The 16,254-nt window shown below is 35.5% G+C and overlaps 1 long non-coding RNA gene across 1 annotated transcript in view; it reads right to left on the bottom strand.

Moving 5' to 3' along the window:
• The window catches only part of LOC140610020 (uncharacterized), a 100,937-nt gene extending 94,246 nt beyond the window's left edge, over positions 1-6,691 (bottom strand). Inside the window, exon 1 of the long non-coding RNA XR_012011804.1 lies at positions 6,308-6,691. This is a non-coding gene — a long non-coding RNA (uncharacterized lncRNA). The remainder of the gene's footprint in view (positions 1-6,307) is intronic.
• Positions 6,692-16,254: the final 9,563 nt, after the last annotated feature.

Here is a 16,254-nt window from a genome sequence, read left to right as displayed (position 1 = left end):
CTGGGAAAAAGAAAAAGAGAGAAAAAGAGAAACCTCATATGTCCAGTGAAAAGAGGAATCATTCAAAGCTTCAGAACAGGCTTATTTTTTTTTTTAATTAAAAAATTTTTTTTAGTCCAGAGCCTTTTGAACATCTGGACAATTATAACCTCTCTTTTTAGAAATACGCACTTATCCTCCCAAATATTGCATCTAATTTCAGGGGTTCGCGGACCCTATAGAGATTCAGTGATTTCTCACATGATGCTAACGTTCCCCAAAATATCTAAAGGCTAGATTTATAGAGACAAAAATTTGCCAAAGGAAATACAGCACAATTTACAATCATCCAGAGAAAGCTTTGCATTTTTTAATCAATGAAGAATTCTTTCCAAAAAAGCTAAGATGCCACTTGTGTCATCTTGCAAAATATAAGTAATATTGCATCACAGCTAAAAAAGTCAATGGAAACAAGCAATTTTTCTTATGATCTATAATGAGGACAATATGTTGCTCTGGTTACAATAACCTCTGTGATGAACAATTTTGTACACCATGAGATTTCTGCTGATTCCTGTGCATGAAATCATTACTTTCTCTAAAAATAGTGATTGATTACAGTCTCAGTGTCTTAAAAATGGGAAGAAAGGGTGAATTGATCTTGCTTGTGCTCATTATTTTTTTTCTCTTCTACATTCAAGTACTGAACTGTCAATTCCCTTTACTCTCTTGCACTACAGATGTCCCAATTGCCTTAGTCAGGAAAGAAATGCCCCCCAAATACCCACACCATCATAAACATACACACATGGATACACACATCTCATCAGTTCTTTGGAGGAGATAATACATGCTTATTTAATGGTTTCTATCTCTAGTGACACCATCACCAATAACCCACTGTATTTTCTCCTTGTTTGTCAATACCCCCTTCATTTGTCTCACTTGTTAGTTTCTACAAAGAATCTGAGCATCTGTTTATCTCTAGTTCTCTCTGGGATTTCCAGTAATTTCTTCACTCAAACCAGATTCCATTATAACAATCTGAATGTCTGCTGGTGCTCTTTAGATTGGGGTTTTGTGGACTTTTTGAATCTAAGGCAGAAGAAGTTAATACCTAGTCAGAATCAAGCTGTCGACTGGGACTCAGGGTCTTCTTATAAGCTGATTGGTTGTTTGCAAAATTCATTTCCTTCTCAAGCTTTTCACATGTCTGGTTCCATCTTTAAACTAGTAAAGGTGGCTAGAATCCTTCTCATACTTCCCATCTCTCATCTCTTTCTGCCACATTTCTCTGACTCTAGCTAAAGAACGTTCTCTACTTTTAAAGGCTCATGGGATTAGACTGGGTAACACAGAGTACTCTCTATCTTACAGTTTCGTTTTTTTAAAAGATTTTATTTATTTATTTATTTATTTATTTATTTATTTATTTATTTATTCATGAGAGAGGCAGAGACACAGGCAGAGGGAGAAGCAGGCTCCTCGCAGGGAGTCCGATGCAGGACTCAATCCTTGGGCCCTGGGATCACCATCTGAGCCAAAGGCAGATGCTCAACCACTGAGCCACCTAGGCATCCCTATCTTAAAGTTTCTAACCTTAATTACTTCTAAAATGTCTCTTTGCCATGTAATATAACATACTTTAGAGTCCATGGATTAGGATTTGGACATCTATGGGGGCGGGGCATGATGCTACAGAAACCTACAGATAAAAATATATCATGGACATTCAGAGGAAGGGTGGGGTGATCAGTTCTAATTAGAACTGTCATGGAAGATCAAAACCACAAAGAGATATCACTTCACACTATTGAAGGGCTGCCATCAAAAGACAAGAGATAATGTGTATTGGCAATAATGACAAGAGAAAGGAACTACTGCACTGTTGGCAGAATGCAAATTGGTGCAGCCACTATGATAAACATGTATGTATGGATTTTCTTAAAAAGAATAGAACTATCATGTGGTCCAGCAATCCCACTTCTGTACATATTATTTCCAAAGGAAATGAAATCAGGATCCCAAACAGATATCTGCACTCCCATGTTCGGTGCAGCATTATTTGCAAGAGTCAAGATATGGAAATAACATAAGGATCCATCAATGAATCCTGAACAATGAACAAAGAAGATGTGATAAATATATATAGTAGAATATTTTTCAGCCCTGAGAAAGAAGGAAATCCTGCCAATTGTGACAACATGGATGGACCTTAAGGGCACTAAGTTCCCTTAAGTAAAGTAAAGTAATTCAGAGAAAGTCAGATAATGTATGATATCACTTATATGTGAAATCTGTAAAAGCTGAACTCATAGGATCAGACAATAGAATGATGGTTACCAGTATATGAGGTGAGGGCAGAGGAAATGGAGAGACACTGGCCAGAAGGTACAAATTTTCAGTTAGAAGATGAATCCATTTTGGGGATCTAATGTACAGCATGATCATATATAATCATATATATGATGATATTGTATTTTATACTTGAAAGGGATTAAGAAAATAGATCTTAAATATTCTCACCACAAAAAAGAAATGGTAGTTATGTGAAATGATGGTGGTGTTAGTCAACTCTAGAGGAGTGATGATTTTGCAACATGTAAGTATATCAGATGAATGTGTCATCCTCCTTAAACTTACACAGTGTTAATATGTCAATTAAAAATAAATAAATAAAGGGATGCCTGGGTGGCTCAGTGATTGGGCATCTTCCTTCAGCTCAGGACATGATCAGGAGTTCTGGGATCGAGTCCTGCATCGGGCTCCTGCATGCAGCCTGCTTCTCCTCCCTCTGCAAATGTCTCTGTCTCTCATGAATAAATAAATAAAATCTTAAAAAAAATAGGTAAAATTTTCTAAAACTGTTAGAAAAAGAACCATTATATAAGAACTATATAAAGGAGGTGGGACCTTGGGTTTCCGGCTGGGCCTTAAGTTTTGAGTAGAATTTTGACTGCTGGAGCTGAAGCTTGAGAGCATAGAGATCTGAACATGGGAAAGTATGAGAGTTTGGAAGAAATAGTGGCTAGTCAAATTTGGGGCATGAAAGATGAAAAAGTAGGTTGGAGCCAGGGAGTGGAGTATCTTAAATTATGGGTCAAAGGTTTACTCTTATTAAGAATATAACCTGTACCTTGAAGATATTAAATAAAAATAAATACTAAAATTAAAAAAAACGCATTTCTTAAGTGCTGCAAGTGAATTCTGAGAAAAGTCAATTTTGCAATGATTAGATAAATTTATCTGCAGAAAGCATAATGTTACTGATATGGTTTGGGTTGTGGGAAGAGTCTGACAATTGAGGAAGCCAAATGCAGAAAGAGCACCTCTTAGCAACTCCTAAATAAGGACTTCCCATTAAGGTTTTAATATTTTCTGTGAAATAAAGGCTTCAGATTTTACAGATGTTCATGTTCAATTATCATTGTGCCTGCTTTTACCACAAATATGAATGACTTGCAGGTTCTTTTCCCTTTTATTCATGAAAATAATCAAATGTGTTGTGATTTGAAAAACCTAGAGATAAAAATATTCAGAAGATGTAATAGAAGATCTTGTTTACAGCAGCAAAAACAAAGATAAAAGGGGATAAACAAAAAATATGCAAGACTTACATAAAGAAACCTTTCAAATGCTATCAAAGAATATGAAAAAAGACTTGAACTGATGGAAAGATGGATTATGTCCTAGATCAAGAAGACTCAATATCATAAAGATATTAATTCTTCCTATGTTAACTTAAAATTGAATGTTATAATACCAATAAAATACTGACAGTCTTCATTATTTTTTAAACTGGACAAACTGAATATAAAATTCACATGGCAAAATAAACAAGAATATCTCCAAATCAAAAACTCTAAAAAAGAAAAATTGAGGTGAAACTAACCATACCAGATAGTAAATCATACCCTAAGTTTCAATAATTTAAGTAATATGAAGATGCAGAAATAGACCCAAATACATGCTAAATGATAAAGAAATCAATGTAGGTTAGTGGAAAAAATGCAAATTCATCAATAAGTTAGTCAAAAAATCCAGTTGTATTGTGACAATTGGATGGCTATCTAGAAAGAAACTTTTATCTATACCTCACGCTGATCTACAGAGTACATTCCAAATGGATCAAAAGTGTAAATGTAAACCATGAAATCATAAAAGCACTAGAGCAATCTGTAAACAAAGTCCTTTGTGATCTTGGAAGATCAGAAGTTATAGAAGAAAAAGTGTGATTATATCAAAATTTTGTTTAGAAATGAAAGTAACATAAGCTAAGCCAAAACCTGTGAATTAATTGATACTATATTTGCAATAACATTTAAAATAATAAAAATATTAGAAACATTTAAGAATTTCCTCTGTGGGAACCAGTTAATCGTGTTTGATTCACATAATGGAATACTATGGGGAGATAAAAAAGAAAAATGGTGTTCTCTATGTATTGATATCAAAAGAGCACCAAGATGTATTATGAAGTGAAAAAAGCAAAGTATAGACCACTGTTTTAGTATGCATCTTGTATATAAAAAGGGGAGACTGAAGATATATATTATTTGCTTGTATAGCGATGAAGAAACTTTGGAGGTATATATGAGAAACCAATAATAGTGCTGATCTTAAGGTTGAGAAATGGAGAGGAGACAATCACAGGTGATTGAGGTGAGGGTAGTATTTTCTTTTGAATCCCTTTTATTTATTTATTTTAATTTTAATTATTATTATTATTATTTTAATTTTTATTATTTTTAATATTTTATTTATTCATTAGAGACACACACAGAGAGAGGCAGAGACCCAGGCAGAGGGAGAAGCAGGTTCCCTGTGGAGGACTCAATGTGGGACTCCACCCCAGGACCCAGGATCATGAACTGAGCCAAAGGCATACATTCAACCACCTAGGTGCCCCCCCCCCCTTTTTTAAAAAAGATTTTATGTATTTATTCATGAGAGACAGAGAGAGAGAGAGAGAGAGAGGCAGAGACACAGGCAGCGGGAGAAGCAGACTCCATGCAGGGGGCCCGATGCGGAACTTGATCCCAGGACCGCAGGATCATGCCCCGGGCCAAAGGCTGGCTCTAAACCACTGAGCCATCCAGGTGTCCCTAGGTGCCCCTTTTGAATCCCTTTTAATACCATTTTATTTTGTATTCTTGATTTAAAATTTTAAATAATAAAAAAGTCTAATAATATCTCTCTTTTTCCAGGCAACTCTAATTCATTTTATTAATTATCATAGGGAATATTGCTAACCACAGAATTCCTTCAAAGGAATGCTTAGTTTGACAAAGGTAAAGTCCTTCTGAGTTTTGGCTCTAATGGCTGTCATACCACTTCTGAATAATTGGTTACACTCTTGAAACTCACTGAATCCATCCACTGAATCCACCTGTAAAATGAAACTTGAGGGATCTGGTGAGCCATGCAGTGAGCTCTGGGGCCAGGAATTACATAAGTCAATCCATGACAAGGATAAAGAGCTGGTCAGTATAAATTACATACTACTCAAAGTTGGCCAGGCTCTGCATTCTGAATTTATTTCTCTCCTTGTCTGGTCTCAGTGAATCTATCTTGACCTCTTGCTTCTCCAGAGCCCTGGGAATTCTGACATGGTACAAAGGAGGGAAATAGGAAATTAAGTGGGGGCCAGAGGTCAGGGGAGGGCAGTTGCCATTCTTCCCTGTTATGTAAATAAATGGTACTTTTTGGTTAATGGGATACGCTGGAGAAACTGCCTTATAGCTCCATTTAAAACCATTTTAATATTGTGCTTAGGTGTCTTTCTTTAAAAAGTAAAATTCTTGGAAAAGAGGCCTGGATCCTTTCAAATAATGGCAAGGTGTGACTCTGAAGACCATTTGTGTGCGTATGGAGAGAAGTGGGCAGGCTTAGAATAAATGAAATTCCATTCCAATTAAAAAGGGATTCTTGGAAGCACCTCAAGCAAGCTAGAATTACTGTCATGCCTGTTGATGTTTTAATCTCTCCTATTCTATTGGCTGAAAGGCCTAGGAAGGAGCAGAGAAATAAGGCAAGTAATCTGAGAAAGCAAATGCTAGTGGATTTTTTTTTTCTTTATAAATTTTAAGTGGAAAGAGGCTGGCTGAAGCTGAGGTGGGATTATGGTATAAATGGTCTGAGAAGAACAAAGACTCTGGTGGTTTTGATAACTGACCATGGTGGATAAGATTTTAATTCCTTAAAGAAGCCCTAAAAAAATGAAGAAATCAGATTGCAAGGAACACACTCAGGCTCTGAAGGGAAACTCAAGGTTAAATAAAGTGAAAGCAACATTGCTGAAGATGAGTTAGAAAATATCCATTCTTACCTGGTGTCTTTCCGTTTTTTCTCCAAATTGTGCATCTTGTTTGAAGCGAGTATTTCTTCATGTTTCTGCTTTCTTGTTTAATAGAGAATTCTATTTCAGGCAAAGCCTGAGTAGAAAATGTAGCAAAATCCGGTGACTGACTTATTCATGCCTGTGGGAAGCTAGCCATTCAGATCTCAAAGCTAAGACAGCGCTCTGAATAGGATGACACTTCAGTCAAACAATGGGCATGGATCAGGAGACATTTAGAGGCCACTGACATGCTAGCGTGAACATGCAAGCCTACAAAATAACCTTGGCAAATACCAGAGAGTGTAAAAATACCTTTTTGCGGCGTCTGTGTCTTAGAGCATCACGCTGAAATGGACTGTTTTTGAGTAGCTGCAGTTTTCAAAATGAGAATGAGATCTTAGGACTTTAGAGCCTAAGTAATAAGAAAAGCAGCAAAAAAAACTTAGGAATGACAATTAAAGTACATTTCATGCTTAACTGTGCAACTTCAAAGCCGGTAATTTTAATCTCTGTATTAACACCACAATTTTCAATAGGTTGAAATGACAGTGGAATTCATTTTTCAAATGTCACCTTTTACAGAATCTGGGTCCATAAAACAAACAAAATAGGGGGATTTTAGTAGTTTTAACCAATTTCATAAGTGCCCGTTTTTATTTATTTATTTATGTATTTATTTATTTATTTATGATAGTCAGAGAGAGAGAGAGGCAGAGACATAGGCAGCGGGAGAAACAGGCTCCATGTACTGGAAGCCCGACGTGGGATTCGATCCCAGGTCTCCAGGATCACGCCCTGGGCCAAAGGCAGGCGCCAAACCGCTGCGCCATCCAGGGATCCCCATAAGTTCCCATTTTTAACAGTTTTTTATTTACTTCTAAAACCAGAGAAAATGACCAGGCTGTTTTGACAAACAGGATCATTTGAATGCCAGGGTTGTGATCTCAAGTAGTTATGACAGAGCCATTTTTATCATCTTTAACACTCTACGGATTTTTGTTTTTTTGTTTGTTTATTTGCAAGATAGAGGGAAAATCCTCTCTTACTAAATCAGAGCAAAGGAAATTAACACTTTTCTAAACTACTCCCTTTGCATTCTCAGCGTAGTGGGCAATTGAGTCTGAAATACAACAGAGGATGCCAAATGCTTTCCTGCATTTACTCAGTAACATTATCTAACTATTGCTCACACGATTAAGTAGATTAAATGCTCAAATTTCAGAGAAGTTGATAAAAATAATAATTTTTTGGAACAAATTGTTTAAAAACTTATAATGTGATGTTTGGTTTGTTTGTTTATTTATTTATTTAAAAAATCTTTTGTATAATGCTTGTCTCTATCAGGGGCACAGGTGGCTCAGTCCATTAAGCTGTCTGCCCTTGGCTGAGTCATGATCCCAGGGTCCTGGGAATTAACTTCCCTCCCCCACTGCCCTGTCAGGGTTCCCTGCTCAGTAGGGAGTCTACATCCCCCTCTCCCTCTGCCTCCCTCTCCACTTATGCTCTCCCTCTCTCAAATGAATAAATAAAATCTTTAAAAAAATAAAGTTTCAAAATAGTAAAATGGATTTCATTTTGTGTGTTAAGATTTGATTTCAGTGCTCATATTGTCTGCTGTTAGAAAGATGTTACTATTGCAACCTGCATAGCCTAATGAATAGTATTCATATTGTAAAAATTATTGGCAAGACACAAAAACTGATGCAAAATGTATAATCTAATGTGATGGACATGCACAGCCCCAAATAATTAATAAAAAAGACATGTATACAAAGCCACATAAAAAATTTAAGATTAATGTTGCATTTACAAGAAGTTCAACTATATGCAAGAACTATCAAAGTAAACATTATTTTGAAATTTTTACCTATATGATTTCATCAGAGTACAAGATCAGACATTGTTCTGTAATGTGTTAAAATATGGTATTAGACACTTTTGAACAAGTGGGTTTGCGGGTCTGTTACAGTTTAAAAACATCTAAAATGTATGAAGTAAGGTTTGACTTCAACAAGTATGCAACGTAGGAAGCACATTTTGAAATATCTTTTAAGATATCTCAATAGTGGAGTTAGAGTTTTGGGACCTAGGGTTGGAAACAATTAGTACAAGCCTAAAATCCTGAGCTTTCATGTTGGTGTATAAATCCCATAAATCTCTTAATCACTCCTAGGGCAAGCTTTCATCTAATTTTCCCAAGAGAGAGTTATCAAAGCAATTCTCTGAGTTGAATTAGGGCATGTTGGAGCTCTTTGGAGGATAGACTTCTTATAGTTCTCATAAATCAATATGTATCCCAGGCTTGCCTAATATAATAATTGTGTTAAATCCATTTTTTTTCAGAATGTTGTGCTATGACATTATCACAAAATGTTACCGCAAAATGGTTGAATTTCTTTTCCAAAAAATATAAAGTTAAGCCTTCTGTAAGTAAATCATAGAGGACATTTTATAAAGCTATCTCATAATATGTTTTTGTGGCTTGGCCTTTAATGTTACCTCTTGTCTATATCAATTAAAGGTATTTTACTTAAGATGTCATGAACTGCAATAATTATTGATGATACAATGCCCTAACTTTTCTCAGCAGGATGGCAATCCAGTCAGAAGCATAGAAAATGCTGATGTGTCTCCTTCCCATACCCAACGTGACTTAAAGAGGAAAATACTGGAGTACATAGTTACAGCCCTATTACAACTTTTACTTTGTATGTCAATTAGCATGAAATGGAACTCACTAAAAAAATGTATTGTCTTCATATTTCAGTGTATTCTCCTTCCTGGTGTTCTATTTCAGAAAAGTGATAAACTCTGGTTCCCATCTCCTAGTCAAACATAAGCAATGCAAAAGCAGTCACTTTCTTCTAAAGCATCCACACTAATGATCAAGCCATTTTTCAGTCTTGACTTTTAGTCACATTTTCTTCATTATGATAATTTATCAAGTAATCTGTGAAAACTAGTATCATAGCTCTTGCATTCTGCTAACTAGATGTGTGAGCTGTATGTACACTTTCCCATCTTCTTCATGTCTTGTCCTTACGTTGATCCGTGAAGTACTAAGGAAAATAAATCTTGAAAAAAAAAAAAAAACCTATTGTGGTAAGAACACCTCGCATGAGATCTACCCCTTAACAAATTTTTAAGGGATCAATACATTATTGTTGAGTATAGGTACAATGTTGTATTCTTTATACCACTGTATTTTAGGAGCCATGCAAGGTTCCTTTTTTTTTTTAACATTTATGTATTTATTACAATTTTTAAAGTTTAAATTCAATTAACCAACATATAGTACATCATTAGTTTCAGATGTAGTATTGAATAATTTATCAGTTGCATATAACATCTAATACAACACCTAGTGCTCATGACATCATGCAAGGTTCCTGACTGGGTATAGTGGATAGTACCATAAGAAGACAAAAAGAAGTTCAGGAAGGTAGGCTCACTGGTAAGGAGCAGGGAATATATATTACTATATTACAGAGTTGAATACAGCTAAAGGACTAAAGGATTCTCTGGACAACCGGATTCAGCAGTCAAGTTTAGCCTTCTTGCTCAGATGTATTTTAGCTGGACAGAAAATTCTTATACAGTATCTATTAAATAAATCCGTCTACTGCCCAGATATGGGAAAACGTTGTGTTAGCAGATTCTCAGTACTGTAGGAACTCCATTTTTCACCAAGGCATAATAAAGAGCTTTCTGCTAGAAAGCTAATCCTTGTTTACTGCTGACCTAGTGAGGGACTGGAAGAAGGTCTGTTAATTCGAATGAGAAAAAGCTGCATAATTATTTATTCTTGTTTTTAGAATGTACTTACACACACACACACATATATATAAATTTGAATTTGTCCTTCATTCTAGAAATGTCCATTACTTTACAAAAATAGTAAAACCACACTAAACTCAATAGTAGTTCGATTATGATTATCTGACTCAAAAGACAACAAATTTATGCTTCTCACTCTTTCTTTGCTGATCAGTTCTTCCAGTGTTAGTGTAGCGTCCCAGTGACTGAAGCAAAGTCACAGCCTTGAAAGAATTGATTTATGTCCTTGCATCTACTAGCCCCCACCTTCCTGGTCACGTAGGGAAAATGAAGTACTCTGCCATATATATTTCAACTTTCAGAAAGAAGAATTATTCACATACATTGGAAAGCTCTTAAATAAGTAGAGCAGATGGTACTGTCAAAAACATTTTGAAGGGATAACTTAGCATGATTCAACAGATATTCTCCAAAGGTAAGGTATCTAGGCTGTGCCTCATTTATCCCATCTTTCACAGGTAACATGGGGGTCTAATAATTTTATCCATTCTTGCTTCCTCATTTGGCTTCACATAACATATAATTTTTTTCCCGGTGGATCAAAGACCTAAGTATGAAAAGCAAAACTTCTAAATTTTTTTTTTAGGAGTTAGAAGAATATTTTTTGATGTTGATTCATAAGGAACAAGATTATGCAAAAAGATTGACAGATTTGACTACATGAAAATGACAACTTGTAAATAAAAAACAACCGTAAACTAAGTTAAAAGACAATAACACATGGAAAGATATTTGCAAGATTTTAACAGAAATAGTGTCACTATCCAGAACCTATACATAATTCCTACCAAACAGTAAGAAGACAACATAATAGAAAGAGGCAAGATACATATGGATAGATAGATCTCTGATGCAAAAACCCAATAAACATGTTAAAAGATGCTCAACTTCACTAGGAATTTGGAGGATGCAAATTAAAACTACAATGACAGGGGGATCCCTGGGTGGCTCAGTGGTTTAGCGCCTGCCTTTGGCCCAGGGTGCGACCCTGAAGTCTCAGGATCACGTCCCGCGTCGGGCTCCCTGCATGGAGCCTGCTTCTCTCTCTGCCTGTGTCTCTGCCTCTCTCTCTCTCTCTCTCTCTCTCTGTCTATTGTGAATAAATAAATAAAATCTTAAAAAAAAAAACTACAATGACATTTCATGCTCTAAAATTTAATAGTTGATTCATACCAGATATTAGCCAGTATAAGGTAAAAGAGGAAAACTTTCCTGAACTCTTGGCAGAAGTGGAAATTAATACAACCACTTGGAAAAGTAAAGTTGGTAATAATTATTAAAGTTGAAGATAAGCATTCCTATTTTCAGGTATCTACCTTAACCCTTGTGCATGAACATATGGAACACATGCAAACCGTCATTACAGCAATGAGAACAACCAGGGGAATGGACACATAAGTGGTAGAAATCTACATGGCAGCTAAAATGAATGAATTTGTCTCATATGTATCAAAACATAATGTTGGGTGAAAATAAAGTCTCATTTAATGAAATTATTAAAATAAGCAGAAAAGTACACAGATTAATATGCTATATATTCAGGTGTCTATGACCCAGAATGTATAGATGTTAACTTTTGCTATGTCTGCTTTAGCAATTATTTTTAAAGAAATAAAATATTACAGACAAGTTTGAAACACCTTTTTTACTTCCTCTGGACCTCGCCCTTTCTGTGTTTCTCTCTCTAGAGGCAGCCTCTTTCCTGAGGATGGTTTGTATCTTATCTGTCCATATCTGTATATATTTGTACATAAATGATATTAAATATTTTATATAGATGGCATATTTTAGTAACTTCATAACTGACAAAATGGTAGCTATTCATCTTAAAGATAAACTAATAATGAGTTCAAAGACACAAATTCACCAACTTTCAAAACTTACCTCCCAAAATAACTATTGATAAAAGAAAATATCTTAAAAATTAAATAACTGACTTTTAAAATAATAAAAATGGAATATTATAGTAGGACTTATGGAATGTGGTCAATATGTTCCTTAGGCAAAAATTGGATGCATTTACCTTAAGAATTAATTCAGAACAACTATTTTAAAACCTGAGGCAAGTAGCTGGAGGGAATGATAAAGATGACTGTAGAAAAAAATTGTTTAAAGATTTTATTTATTTATGCATTAGACACAGAGAGAGAGACAGACAGAGAGAGAGAGAGAGAGTCAGAGACACAGGCAGAGGGGGAAGCAGGCTCCATGCAGGGAGCCGGATGTGGGACTCGATCCAGGTCTTCAGGATCGCACCCTGGGCTGAAGGCAGTGCTAAACCGCTGAGCCACTAGGGCTGCCCAAAATGAGCATTTAAAAAAAAAAAAATCTAAGAACAAAAGAATAAAACCTAGTAAGTGAAATTTTGAAGAAAAAAGATGTAACCATAGAGAAAACAGAATTAAAAATGAACAGAGAATACTATAGAAACTCTCCTATTAGGTTTAAATGGGCATTTTAATGAAATTTAATGCTCATTACCTATTTAAATATCTCTTTAAAACTAATATTCAAACTAATTATCTTTCGTAAATCAACAAGTTTCTATCTCAAATCTGTATCTAATGTCATACATAAGGATGAAATGCTAGAGGCATTTGTGTTAAATTAGAAATGAAACCAGAATTCTATATTTATCATTGTTCTTGAAATTCTAGAAGAGAAAAAAAATCCAGAAAAACGTTGTATATGTGGGGTAAAATAGAATAAATTATTATTTGCAGGTGACGTATTTTTTAATTTTTATTTTTTTAAAGATTTATTTATTTATTTATTTATTTATTTATTTATTTATTTAACAGAGCAAGAGAGTACAAGCAGGGGAAGCAGCAGAGGGAGAGGGAGAAGCAGGCTCCCCACTGGACAGGAAGCCCAATGCAGGGCTCGATCCCAGGGCCCTGGGATCATTACTGGAGCTGAAGGCAGATGCTTAACTGACTGAGCCACCCAGGCGCCCCTGCAGTTGATGTATTTTTATTAAAACAACAACAACAATAACCCAACAGGATCAATTGAAAGTCTCTTAAAGTTGATAACAGTATAATAGCAATTGGAGATACATATATCTCCAATTATATACATCCAATCTTTCTATAAAATACGTATATGTTATATTTACACAAAAAGTATATTTTTACATATATTATGTACCTATACATATGTATATACGTATATAATATGTATCTTAGTATATTTTCAACACATCAGTCAAAAAATATAATTGAAAAAGAAAAAGAATATTATACACACACACATCTACACACATCTCTCTCTCTCATTAAGAACAAGAACACTACCTTGGGATAAATGGCAATATTAATAAAATGTATGGGAAAAATACCCTACTGGTTAAAAGAATCAACTTGTATACACTAAGAAAAAGCAGATATCACATGTTTTTAAAAAGGAGGAATAAATATCGGAAGGGAAATTTTTATTCATGAATTAAAATATTAATACATTCAGTTTTTTCATTTGACAAAATGATTCTAAAATTGATCTTGAAGATTAAATGGGTGAGCCTACAGCCCGGTGCCTAAGGCATGGTAAATACTCCAGCTATTGGCTTTCTTAACATGGCAACCGGCAATATTAAAGTTACTGATCTAGTCTCAGCCAACCTGGACCTGGCTAGAAACAACTGAAGGCACATTCTCTCCAGTCAGACTTGCTCTTGAGAGGAAAACTGAAAAAGGGGTTGTGTCTCATATCCATCAGCAGTAGACCAGAATTTTCACCTGTGGTCATGCCATTCAGAGAATACTCTTTAGCATTGAAAATGAACTAAATGCAGCCATATTCATTAAAGATAAACCTCAAAAGACATAATGGTAGGAAAAAAAGTAACTCCCAGAGGAATCTAAGCAGTATCCTTCCATTTAGATAAAGCTCAAAACAGAAATGCTAAACAACATAGTGTTTAGAGATACACAAATAGAAAGGAAACTTTTAAAGAAGAGGAATGATTATCACAAAAGCCAGAAGAGTGGTTATCTCTGGGAGCAGACTGGGTCTGTATTAACAGTCACATACAGAGGCCTTCTAAGACATTGGCATGTTCACCATCTTGAGTGATCTGTAAATATGTATTTTCTATATTCTTTTGTATGCATGATATACTTTAAATTGGGGGGGAAATGGAGAAATGGTATGAAAAATAAGAATTAGAACATCCTTCTTTCTCTGTATAATATCTGCATCTTAATTTTCCTAACCAAAGCATCACAATTAATTACACCTTTACCTATCTCTTTTGTAGAGATATCAGTTGGTCCCTTTCTATCTTTTGCCACAGTTATTTTTTTTTTTTAAGATTTAATTTATTCATTCATGAGAGACAGAGAGAGAGGCAGAGGCAAGGCAGAGGGAGGCGAAGCAGGCTCAAGACAGGGAGCCTGATGCGGGAATTGATCCTGGGACTCCAGGATCACGCCCTAGGCCAAAGGCAGGCGCTAAATGTCTGAGCCACCCAGGGACCCCCATTGCCACAGTTTTTTTTTTTTAAATTAAAAAATACTATTTATAAATTCACAGGGAGTTGCAAAGATAACACAGAAAGGTTCAGGTATCCTTACCTGTGTTTCCTCAATGGTTATGGCTTAGAGTTAGAGTACACTTTCGAATCAGTAATGAGACAATATATGTAGAGGTCTCCCATTTTATTATAGGTATAGATTTGTTTTTGGCTTTTACAAATAAAACTGCTACGAACAATCGTATATAGGTGTTTGGGTGTATGTACGTTTTAATTTGCTTGGGACAAATACTCAGGAGCATAATGCTGGATAATGTGGCAAATATATGATTTTTTTTTTTAAGACATGGCCAAATAATTTTCCAGAGAGGCTGTACCATTTACATGTATACTAGCAATGTATGGGAGATCCATTTTCTATGGGTCTTCACCAGTCTTGTCATTATTCTATCAAATTTTCCCATAGGTCCACAGTAAGAGCTCACTGCAGTATTAATTTACATTTCTGTAATGGCTTGTTGTGCTATTTTCCTATTGCTGCTATAACAAATAATCACAAACTTAGTGCCTTAAAAGAACAAATTCATTATCTTATGACTCAGGAGGGAGGTCAGAAATCTAAAATGGGTCTGTAGGGCTATGTTACTTCTGGAGGTGCTAGAGGAGAATCTGTTTCCCTCCTCTTTTCAACCTCTAGAGACTGCCTATAATTTCTTGTCTTGGGTCCTTTCTTGTCTTTGAATCTTATCATGGCATCTCTCTTCTCCTTTTTTTTTTTAAGATTTTATTTATTTATTCATGAGAGAGAAAGAGAGAGAGAGAGAGAGAGAGAGAGAGAGAGATTGAGAGGCAGAGACACAGGCAGAGGGAGAAGCAGGCTCCATGCAGGGAGCCTGATGTGGGACTTGATCCTGGGTCTCCAGGATCACGCCCTGGGCCAAAGGCAGGCACTAAACCGCTGAGCCACCCAGGGATCCCCGCATCTCTCTTCTCTTATCTAGGCTCCTCCTTCCCTTGTGATTACATCAGGCCCACCTGCATAATGCAGAGCCACCATATCTCAAGATCTTTGATAACTTAATCACAACTGCAATGTTCCTTTTGAATATAAGATAACATATTCCTCGGTTCTGGACATCAAGATGATGGGCATTTCTGTCTACCAGAGCTCATAATGTTGAGCACCTTCTCATGTGTTCATTTGCCACCCATATATCCTCCTCAGGGCTCTCTTTTGTCATCTTCTACAAAGATTGTTTGGGTTTTGTTTTGTTTTGCTGTTGAGTTACGAGAGTACTTGGTATATTTTAGATCTTGTCAGATTTGAATATGGTCCTTGTCAGATATCTTTGAGTCTGTACCTTGTCTTTTCATCTTCTTAACAGAGTCTTTTACAGAGCAAAGGATTTACAATTGCTTTGATGGAGCCCAATTTATCGATTATTTTTTCTTTAGGAATCATGCTCTTGGTATCAAGTCTAAAAAGTCTTTGCCTACCCCTAGATCATGAAGATTTTCTCTTATATGAAAAAATCTCTTATAGTTTTAGATTTTATGTTTCAGTCCATGATCTGTTTTGACTTACTTTTTTATAGAAGGTGTAAGATTTAAATCATAGTTCTTT

This window comes from Canis lupus, chromosome 19 (genome assembly GCF_048164855.1).
Source record: "Canis lupus baileyi chromosome 19, mCanLup2.hap1, whole genome shotgun sequence".
In the NCBI taxonomy this organism is placed as follows: domain Eukaryota; kingdom Metazoa; phylum Chordata; class Mammalia; order Carnivora; family Canidae; genus Canis; species Canis lupus.
This window is presented reverse-complemented; position numbering and strand designations above follow the sequence as displayed.